General features: G+C 43.5%; 1 protein-coding gene across 1 annotated transcript in view; it reads left to right on the top strand.

Annotated features, from left to right (window-relative positions):
* The window catches only part of kermit (PDZ domain-containing protein GIPC-like protein kermit), an 88,530-nt gene that overhangs the window by 727 nt on the left and 69,538 nt on the right, over positions 1 to 18,265 (top strand). The window lies entirely within an intron of this gene.

The following is an 18,265-nucleotide window of genomic DNA, read 5'->3' on the forward strand; positions in this document are numbered from 1 at the left end:
TGCACTGGTCATGGTGTTCACCCTCATGCACTAGCCATGGTGTTCACCCTCGTGCACTGGTCATGGTGTTCACCCTCGTGCACTGGCTATGGCGTTCACCCTCGTGCACTGGCCATGGTGTTCACCCTCATGCACTGGCCATGGTGTTCACCCTCGTGCACTGGCCATGGTGTTCACCCTCGTGCACTGGCCATGGTGTTCACCCTCGTGCACTGGCCATGGTGTTCACCCTCGTGCACTGGCCATGGTGTTCACCCTCGTGCACTGGTCATGGTGTTCACCCTCATGCACTAGCCATGGTGTTCACCCTCGTGCACTGGTCATGGTGTTCATCCTCACTACCCAGGGTGTTCAGCAGCTCGTGAAAACTTGCACAAGTTGTTCTTAGTTTGGTATGTTTTTGTTAAGCTCCATGGGTCCGTGCTCTGGCCTCTCCTGCAAAACATTATTACAGTGGCGGTGTTACACTAAACCCGTAGAGGTCATACGGAACATGAAGAATGGGAGGTAATCAGGTTTTAGCCAAGGCGGGGAAGTTTGCCACCTATTTCTCTGATAAGGAACCCTAGGTGAGTGATCATATTAACGTCACCTAATTGCACCTTTCTGCTGCAACACATTTCAGGTAATGCAGAGTCTTCGCATTTCTTATAATTGATAAATGCCCTCAAGGCGAAAAGTTTTGAAAAAAGCTCACTGCTACGTTTCTATACTTCAAGCAGTCTGTTAGCTTCCGTCAAGCTTCCATATGTCAGGCGACTGCAGCCAAGCTATACTAAGTTAATGAAGCAAACTCGTGTGCCACATCTGGGTATCGCTGTTTTCTGGACGTATCGCCAACCAGTGGCATTATCAATACAATACACTGACATATACAAGAGAAAGTAGAAAATGAAGTATTCATTGCCTGAGCCAAGAGGCAAGCGGTCAGTGCTGCTAGGCTGAGGGAGTGATTACCTCATCTTCTTCCATGGTCTTCCATGTGTGTCTGTGCTCTTGGTAAAACCACTGGTTGGCGATACGGCTACAAAATAGAAACTCAAGTGTTGCACATATCTAATTCATCAACTCGTCGGTGTTGTGGACTACTGATGTATTAAGTTTGACAAAAATATTGGCGTAGTCAAATGCATAACCCCTTTAACCCTTAATTCAATGAAAGGAAAGGTGTTTTTTTTTATGCTGGCAAATGGAGCTTCATCCACTACCATGTATGCAGAGCGCTAAACAGATAGGGGGTAGTGCTGCCCAATGAATATAATACTCCTTCAAGGAGGTGCCTTCATGCTCGTAAAGGGCTCTTGATCTAAGGAATTGTAGCTTCCCTCGCCTTGGAATAAACCTTATTGTCTCCCATTATAGAGACATCGTATAACCTCTGTCGGATTTAGCGCTTCTCATAGCTACAACATTTCGATGTATTTCGGTGTATCTGAGAAAGTTATCCCAGGTATTGGACAAGCTCAGTTCCCTCCACCTCTGTGCATACTAAAGTTTCCAGTGCAGTAACTCTCGGGGGAGGTTCCTTGACGCTGGTGAGGGGCTTTTGATCTAGGGAATTGGATATGTGCTCCAGTTTCCTGAATTGAGCCTGAACACCTTCCATCCCCACCCCCTACAGGCGTTGTATAAATCTACGGGTTTAGCGCTCCCCCATGATTATAATAATCCAGTGCAGTAAAATGTCACCATTGAAGATTTGAAGTCAATCACAGAACATCAAAAATAGCATCTTAGCAGCTACACAGGTGAAGCTGCAGTTGGCACCTATATTACCCAAAAGCTACACAGGTGAAGCTGCAGTTGGCACCTATATTACCCAAAAGCTACACAGGTGAAGCTGCAGTTGGCACCTATACTGCCCAAAAGCTACACAGGTGAAGCTGCAGTTGGCACCTATACTGCCCAAAAGCTACACAGGTGAAGCTGCAGTTGGCACCTATACTGCTCAAAAGGTACACGGGTGAAGCTGCAGTTGGAACCTATACTGCCCAAAAGCTAAACAGGTGAAGCTACAGTGCAGTTGTAGGGGGGTCCTGTGGGTAACGTAAACGTACACATACTTAACATTATTGAATATTAATGTTTATAAACCGGACATTCCCGAGAGTCAAATATACATTACCTCACTAGAAATATACACACGTGTGTATCATATATTATTTTTATATTATTTTATTCAGGCTTCGTATACTTGCTGACTGGTAACTAGGTGACCCTTAGCGGATAGGATCTTGTTCCTAATTAACTAGTATATGTGCTCCCTCATTGATCTAGAAGTTAAACAGTATTGATCACAAAGCTTGTAAAAACGGCAGACAGTGAGTAGCTAGGAAACACATCTTTAAAATTGAAGCTGCGTACACAGGCTCTTCGAGATTCCCCAGGGGTGCGCCTCGATTCGGTTAGCTCATGAAGAACATAGACACATGTACAGCAGTTGGCTATCTTTATTGATGAAACGTTTCTTATACCCAGTAGGCTTCTTGAAATACAAAGGGAGTAGTAGTAATGAAATAAAGATGTAATCAGTCCATCAACATTGGAGAAAAGTATTTGAAGTGGTCATTCCCTCAGCCTGGAGAAGAGTTCAGCTCCATAGTCTGGAACAGTATCGTTCCAGACCTTGGAACTGGCGGATTGACCACCTCAAATACTTTTTCTCCAAGGTTGACGGACTGATTATATCATCTTTATTTCATTACTACTACTCCCTTTACATTTGACTGAAGAAGTCCACTGTGTAGGCGAAACGTTTCAACAATAAAGATACCCAACTGTTGCACATGTCTTAATCTTCAACTTGTCGATATTTTATACCATTTTCAACAAGGAGATCACAATGTTGAAAATCGAACCTGTGTAATGTAAATAGTTTAGAAAACCAAGTTGAATAATGAGACAGTTGTGCAATATTTGGGAATCTTTATTGAGGAAACGTTTCGCCAGCCAGTGACTTTTCTGTATTGGACCGAAGAAGCCACTGGCTGGTGAAACATATTTCCACAAGATTCCCAAACCTGTCCTTCCCTGGGATCGAACCGTATTGCCTCCCCTTCATGGTTTGTATGACCAATATTGTTTGAAGGCTTACCCCTAAATATAATAACAATTGAAGCTATTCTGATTTCAGTATTTGGTACAAAATTTATATGTTGCATATCTTTATTTACCACGCCCCTATTATTTACCACTCCCCTATTATTTACCACGCCCCTATTATTTACCACTCCCCTATTATTTACCACGCCCCTATTATTTACCACGCCCCTATTATTTACCACGCCCCTATTATTTTAATGATACTCTCAATACCGTGTGTGGGAAAAAATGACAACCCTACGATACCTTGCCATGAACAATTCGCAACCCACGACACCTTGGCTGGAAAAATTCAGAATCCACGATACCATGGGTGGAACAATTTACAACTCACTATACCATGGCTAAAACAATTCATAACTAACCCATAATAATGTGAATGGAATGATTCACAACTAACCCATAATAATGTGGCTGGAATGATTCACAACAAACGTTTGCGATTTGATAGTGATTCATCATGGGCGAAACATCGCAAATTCTCCAGTTTATAGATTAATTGAAGACTTTATTAAGGCCTCCTAGCATTTAACCATGGAGATAAGTACTGAAAAAATAAATCTTCATTCCGAAATTATACCCAGTGCAGGAGGCATTTACTTCCGTGATGCGATGTTTGGGTGAATTTAGCGTTGCTGCCAATGTTGTGTGGGTTAGACGTGTTGATAGCTAGTATTGTGACCTGTGTTGTGTGTGCAGAGGGAGTATTGTGCAAGAAAGGTATAAAATACCGACAATATGAAAGTTAAGACACATGTGCAACATCTGGATATCTTTATTGTAGACGTTTCGCCATCCAGTGGCTTTATCAATACAGATTCTCCTCCACCACGATGCTGTGAACACTAACTCCAAGGCTGAGGGACTGATTACCTCATCTTTTGTATATAGTTCTGTCTTCCTATTATGTCCTAGAATCTGTATTGATAAAGCCACTGGATGGCGAAACGTCTACAATAAAGATATCCAGATGTTGCACATGTCTTAACTTTCAGAGGGAGTATTGGTAGCTTGTGTTGTAGCCAGTGTTCGGCGCTGTATGACTCCTGTAGGTTTAGCGCTTCTTTTTTATTATAATAATGTAGCCAGTGTTGTGTGTAAAGTATTGGTAGCTTGTGTTGTGACCCGTGTTGTGTGTAGAGGGCGTATTGAAAGTTTGTGTTGTGTGCGTTAGGCGTGTTGAAAGGCAGTGTTGTGTTGATTTATGTAATATTATTTGATAATGGTTAAAAACGGACTGTTTAAAGTGGTAAAGTGCTACGTAAATTCAAGGGTGGGTTTTTAATGCTGCTAAGAGGGCTTTTGATGCAAGGAATTGTGTATACATTTCCCAGCGTTAATCCGGATAACATCCACTCCCCGTGGCTCGACAGGCAACGCTCTTGCCCCTTTCACTGTGAGCGTCCGTGGTTCAGTTCCCGGCATGGGTGGAAATGGGCATGTTTTCTTACACCTGTTGTCCCTGTTTCACCTAGCAATAAATAGGTACCTGGGTTAGTCGACTGGTGTGGGTCTCATCCTGGGGGACAAGATTAAAGGACCCCACTGGAAATAAGACTGTCCTCCATGACGTACTGACTTCCTAGGGTTATCCTGGGTGGTTAACACTTCCCGGGTTAAAAATTCCAACACATTTTATCGTACCTACGCGTTCAGTTCTTGCCCATGAATAAAGCCACACTAGGTGACAGAATTAGGACTGGCAGTTTCACCAGTATCTGCAGTATCAGTCACCAGGACAAGTTTACAGGGTAATACTTCGCAACTTTCCAAAATATTTAGGTCAAATTGCACTGGTTGTCTGGTGTGGCTTGTGCTCTCGTTCAGTAAATTTGCTAATTAATTTGTAGATGTATATTATCTCCCGGCCTTCTCTACCTTTCTCGCTTCATTTATAACTTTACAATGGTCCAGGATGGATGGAAACGTCATGAGGTTTCCTCAGTGCATTTGTTTGGTGAAGAAGCAGTTGATATCCTTGTTAGTTTAGATACAGTAAAAATAATGGTCCAGGGTGGCTATGATCCCCTGATAGTAACCCAGGATAGTAATCGCCTGGTGTGTCACCCACTACATATCACTTTTTTTATTAATGTTTTACTATTGTTTTATTGTATTTTTCCATCAACCTGCCATATGTATGTCATGTAATTTTCAATATGCTGATTGATTTCTCACCGAAACACTGACATCCACTTCAATAAATATACTAATAAGAACAGTCTTTCACGGCCGCTATGAATATTATATATTATATAAATTATAAACACATCGGCCGTTTCCCACCAAGGCAGGGTGGCCCGAAAAAGAAAAACTTTCAACTTCATTCACTCCATTACTGTCTTGCCAGAGGCATGCTTACACTACAGTTATAAAACTGGAACATTAACACCCGTCCTTCAGAGTGCAGACACTGTAATCCCCATCTCCAGGACTCAAGTCCGGCCTGCCGTTTCCCTGAATCCCTTCATAAATGCTACCTTGCTCACACTCCAATAGCATGCCAAGTCCTAAAAACCACTTGTCTCCATTCGCTCCTATCTAACACGCTCACACAAAACCACCTTTACCCCCTCCCTCCAACCTTTCCTAGGCCGATATCTACCCCGCCTTCCCTCCAATACAGATTTATACACTCGAAGTCATTCTATTTTGTTCCGTCCTCTCTTCATGTCCGAACCACCTCAACAACCCCTACTCAGCCCTCTGGATAATAGTTTTTGGTAGTCCTGCACCTCCTATTTTACAAACTACGAATTCTCTGCATTATATTCACACTACACGTTGCTCTCAGACACGACATCACTGCCTCCAGCCTTCTCCTTCTTGCAACATTCACCACCCATGTTTCGCACCCATATGAGAGTGTTGGTAAAAATATACTCTCTTACATTCCCCATTTTGCTTCCATGGACAAAGTTTTTTGTCTCCATAGACTCCAGAGTACACTACTCGCCTTTTTACCCTAGTCAATTCTATGATTCACCTCATCTTTCATAGACCCATCTGCTGACACGTCCACTCCTAAATATCTGAATACATACACCTCCTCCATACTCTCTCCCTCCAATTTGATATCCAGTCTTTCGTTACGTATTTTTTTTTTTTGTTATACTCATCACCTTACTCTACTCTTTCCTTCATTCACTTTTAATTTTCTTCTTTTATGTACTCTACTAAACTCCACCAACCTCTACAATATCTCTTCAGAATCTCCCAAAAGCACAGTGTCATCAACAAAGAGCACTGTGACAACTCCCATTTTGTGTTAGATTCTTTATCTTTTAACCCCACACCTCTTGCCAACACCCGATCATTCACTTCTTACAACCCCATCCGTAAATATATTGAACAACCATGATGACATCACACATCCTTGTCTAAGGCCTACTTTTACTGGGAAATAATCTACCTCTCTCCTACATGCTCTAACCTGAGCCTCGTAAAAACTTTTCACCGCTTTCAATTGGCTAGTCGCAGTGCTGTTGATCAATACCACTTGTTCGTGGGTACAATAATATAATATACTGCTTGTTGGGCTAGTACACCAAACAGGGAGTAGAATGTAATTAGCTTAGAGGCGTCCACATCGAAGGTCCTTGGATGGCGGGTACAACATCCAGCTTGGCTGGATGCGCCATTCTTAAAGATTGTGTGGTCCCGTGGACTAAAGCGTCATGAGTTTTCGCTCACCAAGAGGCGGGCCAAAGCAGCATGGGTTCGACTCCTTGGCTAGTCGCAGTATTGTTATTGGTCAATACCACTTGTTCGTGGGTACAATAATTAATAATGTCGTGCCGAATAGGTAAAACTGGTCAGTTAGCAAGAACTCGTTTAAAATTAAGTACTTTCTAAAAATTATGCGTGTGAAGATATATCTTTTCACTTATGTTAATGTAAAAATTAATAATTTTGTAGCAAAAGAACCTTAGAAAACTTACCTGACCTTATTATAACAAGAGCAATTTAATTTAGTCTAATCCAACTAAATATATTTTAGATAAGTTTACAATAATTTAATAAACAAATATATTTTTTTTCGTTAGGTTCAGAATGATTTTTGCGAAATTATCGTATATACAAATTTTCGCTTGCTTTATTCGGCAAGAAAAGCGTTAATATTTAAGCCAAAATAGCAATTTTTACCTATTCGACACGACATATATAAAACCAACGCACGTAAGAATTCAGATTTTTTATCGTGGATTCGATCTGGGGCAGCTGAGGTGAGCAGTCAGGGAGGCTGCTTGACACCGGTGGAGGGAGTCTTGATCCAAGGAATCGAATCTGATCTTCCTGGGATGGAACTTGTCTCCCATTCTCCCAGGGGCTGTATGCCCTATGGGTTTAGCGCACCTCCTTGAAAGTAGGCTAATCATTGTGGAATAATAACCAGTAGCTTTAATTTTTATTGGAATAAGTTGTTGCATAGGCCTCTCATTAAGCTAGATTCATACCTATGGAAACACTAAAACAGTACGGCCATACAATGCCTAGGAAATAGGTAGGGTGGGGGAAAAATAACGTTTGGTACGAGAAAAAAACCACGGTACGGGTGGGATTGGAACCCACGGCAAGCGAGTCGTAAAACTGGAATTTTACAACTCTCACGCCATGGGTTCTAACCCCACTCGCACCGTGGTTTGTTTACAATCGTATTACGATTTCGTGAGCCAGAGTAGCTCCAATTTCTTGCATAAAGATAATTTGTACTGGTTGCAGTTTGTTGCTTTTAGACTATGGGGTTTGAGGGTTTCGAGACTGCGAGAGGTTGGTTCAAGATACACTCCACTTGGAGAGGTTGGTTCAAGATACACTCCACCTGGAGAGGTTGGTTCAAGTTACACTCCACCTGGAGAGGTGACGGCCATACAACATACACTAACTTCCAGGATAATACAATCCACCTAGACAGGTAACAAATAACTACACTAACTTAAATGATAATGGTGTATGAACGAGCACACAACAGCAAATCACCGAGTTAATCGAAATATAGGTCATACCACTTGTGGACAGTGAATTACTGAACAAGTGTGGCAAGAGCACGACCACTTTTTTCTAAGGTGTCTAGTACCACGTAAGAGGCTACAAGAAAGTTGCCGAGCCTCTGTGTGGAATACACCGCTGTGAACCTTTCTCAGAGTCACTTGTGAACCCCAGCAGCAGTATACTCGCGGGAGTTGTCCAAGAAAGAACAGTGCTCAACCTTCATATACGATATATACAGAGAGCCTTGCCAGCCTCCCTGACGTTTCTTCGAATCCTGCTGACTGCGATCTTTCTTTAATATATACCCGCCCGTTTCCGCGTGGTGCACTGATATCCGTTATCTGTTGATTCCGGGGAACACCGCCCCTGCGTCCCGCTCTCAGACCAGACCTTATTTTGAAATAAAATATAGGAACACAAAATATTAAGACATACACAGTAAATTTAAGTGGATACTGAATATAAGTAGAAATTTGTGATATTTGCCTGCCATCTTTAGTGTTTACGAGACTGAGAAGAACAGCAATACTGTTAAGAGTGCAGAGCAATTAACAAGCTGTAGTGGACACTTGTATGGCAGAACTATAATACCCTGGTTGCCGCAAAAACTCGTTGATAAATAATGGAAGCCTTCACAAGTTTCCTGCCCGTGAGAGAGCCATTGCGACTGTGGCTCTCAGGTATTCTAGCACTGAGGTTGAATACATGATGTACCGGAAGCTAAGAAACACACTTGGGGATAAATGAAACAAGAATGGGCAGTATATCCCTCCCTCCCAGGCGCTATTAAGACTGTCTCGTTAAAATATAACAACTTTCCTTTCACTTGTTGATTTCTTCGCTTCCACTGATTAGTGTTGATTACACTAGCAACACTGCACACGGTATATTGTGTTCACTACACTAGCAACACTGCACACGGTATATTGTGTTTATTACACTAGCAACACTGCACACGTTATGTGTTCACTACACTAGCAACACTGCACACGGTATATTGTGTTCACTACACTAGCAACACTGCACACGGTATATTGTGTTTATTACACTAGCAACACTGCACACGGTATATTGTGTTTATTACACTAGCAACACTGCACACGGTATATTGTGTTCACTACACTAGCAACACTGCACACGGTATATTGTGTTCACTACACTAGCAACACTGCACACGGTATATTGTGTTCATTACACTAGCAACACTGCACACGGTATATTGTGTTCATTACACTAGCAACACTGCACACGGTATATTGTGTTCATTACACTAGCAACACTGCACACGGTATATTGTGTTCACTACACTAGCAACACTGCACACGGTATATTGTGTTCACTACATTAGCAACACTGCACACGGTATATTGTGTTCACTACACTAGCAACACTGCACACGGTATATTGTGTTTATTACACTAGCAACACTGCACACGGTATATTGTGTTCACTACACTAGCAACACTGCACACGGTATATTGTGTTCACTACACTAGCAACACTGCACACGGTATATTGTGTTCATTACACTAGCAACACTGCACATGGTATAATGTGTTCATTACACTGGCAACACTGCACACGGTATATTGTGTTGATTACACTAGCAACACTGCACACGGTATATTGTGTTCACTACACTAGCAACACTGCACACGGTATATTGTGTTGATTACACTAGCAACACTGCACATGGTATAATGTGTTCATTACACTGGCAACACTGCACACGGTATATTGTGTTGATTACACTAGCAACACTGCACACGGTATATTGTGTTCACTACACTAGCAACACTGAACACGGTATATTGTGTTCACTACACTAGCAACACTGCACACGGTATATTGTGTTGATTACACTAGCAACACTGCACATGGTATAATGTGTTCATTACACTGGCAACACTGCACACGGTATATTGTGTTCATTACACTAGCAACACTGCACACGGTATATTGTGTTCACTACACTAGCAACACTGCACACGGTATATTGTGTTCACTACACTAGCAACACTGCACACGGTATATTGTGTTCATTACACTAGCAACACTGCACACGGTATATTGTGTTCATTACACTAGCAACACTGCACATGGTATAATGTGTTCATTACACTGGCAACACTGCACACGGTATATTGTGTTGATTACACTAGCAACACTGCACACGGTATATTGTGTTCATTACACTAGCAACACTGCACATGGTATAATGTGTTCATTACACTAGCAACACTGCACACGGTATATTGTGTTCATTACACTAGCAACACTGCACACGGTATATTGTGTTCATTACACTAGCAACACTGCACATGGTATAATGTGTTCATTACACTAGCAACACTGCACACGGTATATTGTGTTCACTACACTAGCAACACTGCACACGGTATATTGTGTTCATTACACTAGCAACACTGCACACGGTATATTGTGTTCATTACACTAGCAACACTGCACACGGTATGTGTTCACTACACTAGCAACACTACACATGGTATATTGTGTTCACTACACTAGCAACACTGCACACGGTATATTGTGTTCACTACACTAGCAACACTGCACACGGTATATTGTGTTCACTACACTAGCAACACTGCACACGGTATGTGTTCACTACACTAGCAACACTGCACATGGTATATTGTGTTCACTACACTAGCAACACTGCACACGGTATGTGTTCATTACACTAGCAACACTGCACACGGTATATTGTGTTCACTACACTAGCAACACTGCACACGGTATGTGTTCATTACACTAGCAACACTGCACACGGTATATTGTGTTCACTACACTAGCAACACTGCACACGGTATATTGTGTTCACTACACTAGCAACACTGCACATGGTATAATGTGTTCATTACACTAGCAACACTGCACACGTTGTGTTCACTACACTAGCAACACTGCACACGGTATATTGTGTTCACTACACTAGCAACACTGCACACGGTATGTGTTCACTACACTAGCAACACTGCACACAGTATGTGTGCACTACACTAGCAACACTGCACACGGTATAATGTGTTTATTACACTAGCAACACTGCACACGGTATAATGTGTTTATTACACTAGCAACACTGCACACGGTATAATGTGTTTATTACACTAGCAACACTGCACACGGTATAATGTGTTTATCACACTAGTAACACTGCACACGGTATAATGTGTTTATTACACTAGCAACACTGCACACGGTATAATGTGTTTATTACACTAGCAACACTGCACACGGTATAATGTGTTTATTACACTAGCAACACTGCACACGGTATAATGTGTTAATTACACTAGCAACACTGCACACGGTATAATGTGTTTATTACACTAGCAACACTGCACACGGTATAATGTGTTTATTACACTAGCAACACTGCACACGGTATAATGTGTTTATTACACTAGCAACACTGCACACGGTATGTGTTTATTACACTAGCAACACTGCACACGGTATAATGTGTTCGTTACACTAGCAACACTGCACACGGTATGTGTTTATTACACTAGCAACACTGCACACGGTATAATGTGTTTATTACACTAGCAACACTGCACACGGTATGTGTTTATTACACTAGCAACACTGCACACGGTATAATGTGTTTATTACACTAGCAACACTGCACACGGTATGTGTTTATTACACTAGCAACACTGCACACGGTATAATGTGTTTATTACACTAGCAACACTGCACACGGTATAATGTGTTTATCACACTAGCAACACTGCACACGGTATAATGTGTTTATCACACTAGCAACACTGCACACGGTATAATGTGTTTATTACACTAGCAACACTGCACACGGTATAATGTGTTTATCACACTAGCAACACTGCACACGGTATAATGTGTTTCACACTAGCAACACTGATCTGACACCTTTCCTACGAAGACAGGATGAAGTCACTGACTAAATTTACTCTCCGAAATTCGTAATATTTGGGGATATATGACTGAAGTGTGTAAAATAGAAAACCAGAATAAATAAAGGTTATAAAGAACGTGCTGAAAATATCTAATAAGAACATAAGAACATAAGAACGAAGGAACACTGCAGAAGGCCTACTGGCCCATGCGAGGCAGGTCCAAGTCTCCTACCGGCTTAAGCCAATGCACCCAACCTAGTCAGGTCAGGTCACATTGACTTAAGGGAGGAACACGGCAACCGACCTGGTAGCACAAGCTATCAGGTCTAACTCACACCCACCCACATCTACTCATGTATTTATCCAACCTATTTTTAAAGCTACACAACGTTCTGGCCTCTATAACGGTACTTGGGAGTTTGTTCCACTCATCCACAACTCTATTACCAAACCAGTACTTTCCTATATCCTTCCTGAATCTGAATTTTTCCAACTTAAAACCATTGCTGCGAGTCCTGTCTAGGCTAGATATTTTCAGCACACGATTTACATCCCCTTTATTTATTCCTGTCTTCCATTTATACACCTCAATCATATCCCCCCTAATTCTACGTCTTTCTAGAGAGTGCAGTTTCAGGGCCCTTAGTCTATCCTCATAGGGAAGGTTTCTGATACATGGGATCAACTTTGTCATCCTCCTTTGTACATTCTCCAGAGAATTTATATCCATTCTGTAATACGGTGACCAAAACTGTGCAGCATAATCTAAATGAGGCCTAACCAAGGATGTATAGAGTTGAAGAACAACATGAGGACTCCTATTATTTATGCTTCTTGATATGAAGCCAAGGATTCTATTAGCTTTATTGCGAACACTTATGCACTGTTGTCTTGGTTTCAGATTACTGCTAACCAGAACTCCTAAATCTTTTTCGCAATCCGTAATATTAAGATCTACATTATTTAGTTTATATGTGGCTTGGTTATTGTCCTGTCCAACATTTAGAACTTTGCATTTGTCTATATTAAACTGCATCTGCCACTTCTCCGACCACTGCATCAGTCTATTCAAATCTTCCTGGAGTGCTCGAATGTCCTCGTCAGAATGAATTCGACGGCCTATTTTGGTGTCATCGGCAAACTTGCCGACGTCGCTCTTTATGCCCTCATCTATGTCGTTTATGTAGATTGTGAACAGCAGGGGGCCCAACACTGACCCCTGTGGAACACCGCTCGTGACACTTCCCCACTCTGATTTCTCCCCATTTATGCAAACTCTCTGCTGCCTATTTGTCAACCATGCCTCTATCCAGGAAAAAATTTCTCCTCCTATTCCATGTGCTTTAATTTTCCTCAATAGTCTCTGATGTGGGACCCTGTCAAAAGCCTTACTGAAGTCCATATACACAATATCATATTCATTACCATGATCTACCTCCTCAAATACCTTAGTGAAAAAAGTTAATAAATTCGTAAGGCAGGAACGCCCCTTTGTAAAACCATGCTGAGATTCGTTGATTAATTTATGCTTTTCAAGGTGGCTACGAACTGCCTCGGCAATTATTGATTCCATAAATTTTCCCACTATGGAGGTTAGGCTTATTGGTCTATAGTTCGAAGCTAAGGACCTGTCACCTGTTTTGAAAATAGGTATCACATTTGCCATTTTCCACTTATCTGGCACCATGCCAGTTTGTAGTGATATGTTGAAAAGATTAGCCAAAGGTGTGCTAAGCTCCTCTTTACATTCCTTTAGAACCCTTGCATACAGTTCATCAGGGCCTAGGGATTTGTTAGGTTTTAATTTATCTATTTGCCTAAGGACCATGTCACTTGTGACCCTAATAGTGCACAGTTTATTATCGTCCTGTTCTACATAATTTATCATTACTGGAATATCGCTGGTATCCTCCTGTGTAAAAACTGAGAGGAAGTATGTGTTAAAAATTCTACACATTTCCTTATCACTGTCAGTGAGCTGACCCGAGGAACTTTTGAGTGGGCCTATCTTGTCCCTGATCTTACTTCTGTATACCTGAAAGAATCCTTTTGGGTTAGTCTTCGATTCTCTTGCAACTTTAACCTCATAATCTCTTTTTGCTTTTCTAATTCCCTTTTTTATTTCTCTCTTTAACTGAATATATCGATTTCTCAATTGCCCCTCTCCTCTTTTGATTTGCCTATATATGCCTCTCTTTTGACCAATCAGATATTTTAATCTATTGTTCATCCATTTAGGATCATTTTTGTTTGATCTGATTTCCCTATTTGGAACATAATTTGACTGAGCAGCTAGAACTATGCCCTGGAAAGCATCGTATCGGCAACCATCACCACCTACCTGACCCTTAGTCAGGTCATTCCAGTTCAGCCCACCTAAGTAATTTTTCAGTCCTATGAAATCAGCCAAGCGAAAGTCAGGGACGGAGACTTGATTGCCATTATTAGGGGAATTCCATGATATATTAAAACTGAGTGATTTGTGATCACTTTCCCCAAGCTCATCATTAACCTCAAGATTATTAATTAGTGTTTCCCTACTGGCAAGAACCAAGTCAAGGAGGTTATTTCCCCTAGTTGGCTCTTGTCACAAACTGTTTTAAAAAACAATCCTGGATCGTATCAAGAAAGTCACCTGACTCTAAATTTCCTGTCAAATTGCTCCAGTCAATCTGTCTATAGTTGAAATCTCCCATTAGCACGACATTTTCGTATGTAGATGCCTTACGAATTTCATCACATAGAAGTTTACTGCACTCCCTATCAAGATTTGGGGCCCTGTAAATCACACCCAAAATTAGTTTTTCTCGGCCCTCGAGAAGCTGTAACCAAACAGATTCAGTGGCTGACGCTTCGAATTTAATATCTTGTCTAACACAACAATTTAAATTGTCTCTGACATACATCGCTACTCCACCACCTTTCCTGTTGACCCTGTCAGTGTGGAATAATTTATAGCCTTAAAAACAGAAATCGCAGCAACGGATTCAACTTGGGTAAATTTAGAATTATGAAGGATACAGTAAAGCGTTGGTTTAGCAATAATTGTAGACGAGTGAAACTCTTTAATGTCTGTGAGTTTTAAAAATAGGTAGGACAGGTACTGAAGTGGGTGAGAGTAGAACCTTCCTAGATAGTCTACAGGACCTGCCTAGAGCAAGGGCCAGTGGGACCTGCCTAGAGCAAGGGCCAGTGGGACCTGCCTAGAGCAAGGGTCAGTGGGACCTGCCTAGAGCAAGGGTCAGTGGGACCTGCCTAGGGCAAGGGCCAGTGGGACCTGCCTAGGGCAAGGGCCAGTGGGACCTGCCTAGGGCAAGGGCCAGTGGGACCTGCCTAGGGCAAGGGCCAGTGGGACCTGCCTAGGGCAAGGGCCAGTGGGACCTGCCTAGAGCAAGGGCCAGTGGGACCTGCCTAGAGCAAGGGCCAGTGGGACCTGCCTAGAGCAAGGGCCAGTGGGACCTGCTTAGAGCAAGGGCCAGTGGGACCTGCCTAGAGCAAGGGCCAGTGGGACCTGCCTAGAGCAAGGGCCAGTGGGACCTGCCTAGAGCAAGGGCCAGTGGGACCTGCCTAGAGCAAGGGCCAGTGGGACCTGCCTAGAGCAAGGGCCAGTGGGACCTGCCTAGAGCAAGGGCCAGTGGGACCTGCCTAGAGCAAGGGCCAGTGGGACCTGCCTAGAGCAAGGGCCAGTGGGACCTGCCTAGAGCAAGGGCCAGTGGGACCTGCCTAGAGCAAGGGCCAGTGGGACCTGCCTAGAGCAAGGGCCAGTGGGACCTGCCTAGAGCAAGGGCCAGTGGGACCTGCCTAGAGCAAGGGCCAGTGGGACCTGCCTAGAGCAAGGGCCAGTGGGACCTGCCTAGAGCAAGGGCCAGTGGGACCTGCCTAGAGCAAGGGCCAGTGGGACCTGCCTAGAGCAAGGGCCAGTGGGACCTGCCTAGAGCAAGGGCCAGTGGGACCTGCCTAGAGCAAGGGCCAGTGGGACCTGCCTAGAGCAAGGGCCAGTGGGACCTGCCTAGAGCAAGGGCCAGTGGGACCTGCCTAGAGCAAGGGCCAGTGGGACCTGCCTAGAGCAAGGGCCAGTGGGACCTGCCTAGAGCAAGGGCCAGTGGGACCTGCCTAGAGCAAGGGCCAGTGGGACCTGCCTAGAGCAAGGGCCAGTGGGACCTGCCTAGAGCAAGGGCCAGTGGGACCTGCCTAGAGCAAGGGCCAGTGGGACCTGCCTAGAGCAAGGGCCAGTGGGACCTGCCTAGAGCAAGGGCCAGTGGGACCTGCCTAGAGCAAGGGCCAGTGGGACCTGCCTAGAGCAAGGGCCAGTGGGACCTGCCTAGAGCAAGGGCCAGTGGGACCTGCCTAGAGCAAGGGCCAGTGGGACCTGCCTAGAGCAAGGGCCAGTGGGACCTGCCTAGAGCAAGGGCCAGTGGGACCTGCCTAGAGCAAGGGCCAGTGGGACCTGCCTAGGGAAAGGGCCAGTGGGACCTGCCTAGGGAAAGGGCCAGTGGGACCTGCCTAGAGCAAGGGCCAGTGGGACCTGCCTAGAGCAAGGGCCAGTGGGACCTGCCTAGGGAAAGGGCCAGTGGGACCTGCCTAGAGCAAGGGCCAGTGGGACCTGCCTAGAGCAAGGGCCAGTGGGACCTGTCTGGCATGGACCTCCTAGATCCCTGTGTTATTTAGTAGAGACTAAGGGGTTACCACTGAGCCACGAGCTAACTTCTAACTTTCTTTAATTACGAATCCCATGTTTTATAATTTAAAAAAAATAGTCTCGTTAAAATGCCAACTTTATTAGTGTTTTTTTTAAATGTTGATGTATATGAACAATATAAACAAAATCGTAAAAGAATACAGTATGTGTTGTTATTACTAATAAAACAAAGGAACGTAGCTGAAGTTAAAAGCTGTGTTGTATAGTTTACAACAATCAGAGTATACATATAGAAAGAGTTGTCAATCTCCATGCACGTACAGAGAGAAATAATTTAACACATTTTAGGAATTAAAGTATTTTTGATACTAGTCTACACGAGGGAAAATGTTACCGTAATGACTGGAGGCGATAGGTGTTATGCCTAACTAAACTTGGCAACAGTGTAACAATGGTTCTGAGTGTAAGCTCAGAATCCCAAGGTGAGACGCAACACTTCCGGTATACAACTAATTCACCATTTAGAGAGGGAACTTCGCACGATGTTTCGGTACATTCTGTCTCACTAATCAAGGTACGGACCTGAACGTAATCTAAAAAGTGTCTCTAATTAAAGATGGTATCAAATACAGAGAGGTGAGTAAGATGTATGTGCAGTACCAGGATATTTAATGAAGCAACCTTTCACTCTTAGACGCCTCTTTAGATATCCTAATGCTACCTGGACGGTGTTTCGGGGGTCAACGCCGCCGTGATCCAGTCCTTGACCAAGCCTGATCAACCAGGCTGTTACTGCTGGCCGCACGTAGTCCAGCATACGAACCATAACCCAGATGATCGGGTACTGACTTTAGGTATCTGTCCAGATCCCTCATGAAGGCAGCCAGGGGTCTATTGGTAATTCCCCTTATGCCTGGTGGGAGGCTGATAAACAGCCTTGGGCCCTGACAGAGGTCTTTACAATGGTGCCTCTACTGAAGACGACTGCTGCGCAGGAGAAACGTTTCGCCAATAAAGAGTTCAAAGTGCTTCCTATATCTTATTCAACTTTTCGGTGTATATACCACTTAATGATATAAGAACATAAGGAGATAATAGAGGTCAAGGCAGTAGGCCTACTGGCCCATGCTAGGCAGGTCATGTACCTGCAATACCTACATTTAAAGCTACCCAAGGTACTTGCCTTAATGATGCTACTTGGGAGTTGTGGAAATGATCTAGCCACGGCATTGGGGATTCTTCCAGCCACTGTATTGAAGGTTGTTCCAGCCACGGTACTGACCTGCCAAAATACTGTGGCATGTAAATTGTTCTAGCCACGGTATTAGGGATAGTTCCAGCCGCAGTACCGTGAGTTGTTCCAGCCATGGTATTGGAAATAGTTCCAGCCATGGTATTGTGACAAATTTTTCTTCCTGGAGTTTCATTACTGAATGAACTGTAAATCAGGGAGTTACAATCAGGGCTTTGACAGGAAGGATTCTTGGTGCTGGTGAAGGCATCGTTATCCAAGGAAATGCAGCTACCCTTACGAAATTCAGTATCTTATAGGCGGATGGTACCTGGAGGTTATTCCGGGGATCAACGCCCCCGCGGCCCGGCCCATGACCAGGCCTCCCGATGGATC

This window comes from Cherax quadricarinatus, chromosome 84 (assembly GCF_038502225.1).
Source record: "Cherax quadricarinatus isolate ZL_2023a chromosome 84, ASM3850222v1, whole genome shotgun sequence".
NCBI lineage: Eukaryota > Metazoa > Arthropoda > Malacostraca > Decapoda > Parastacidae > Cherax > Cherax quadricarinatus.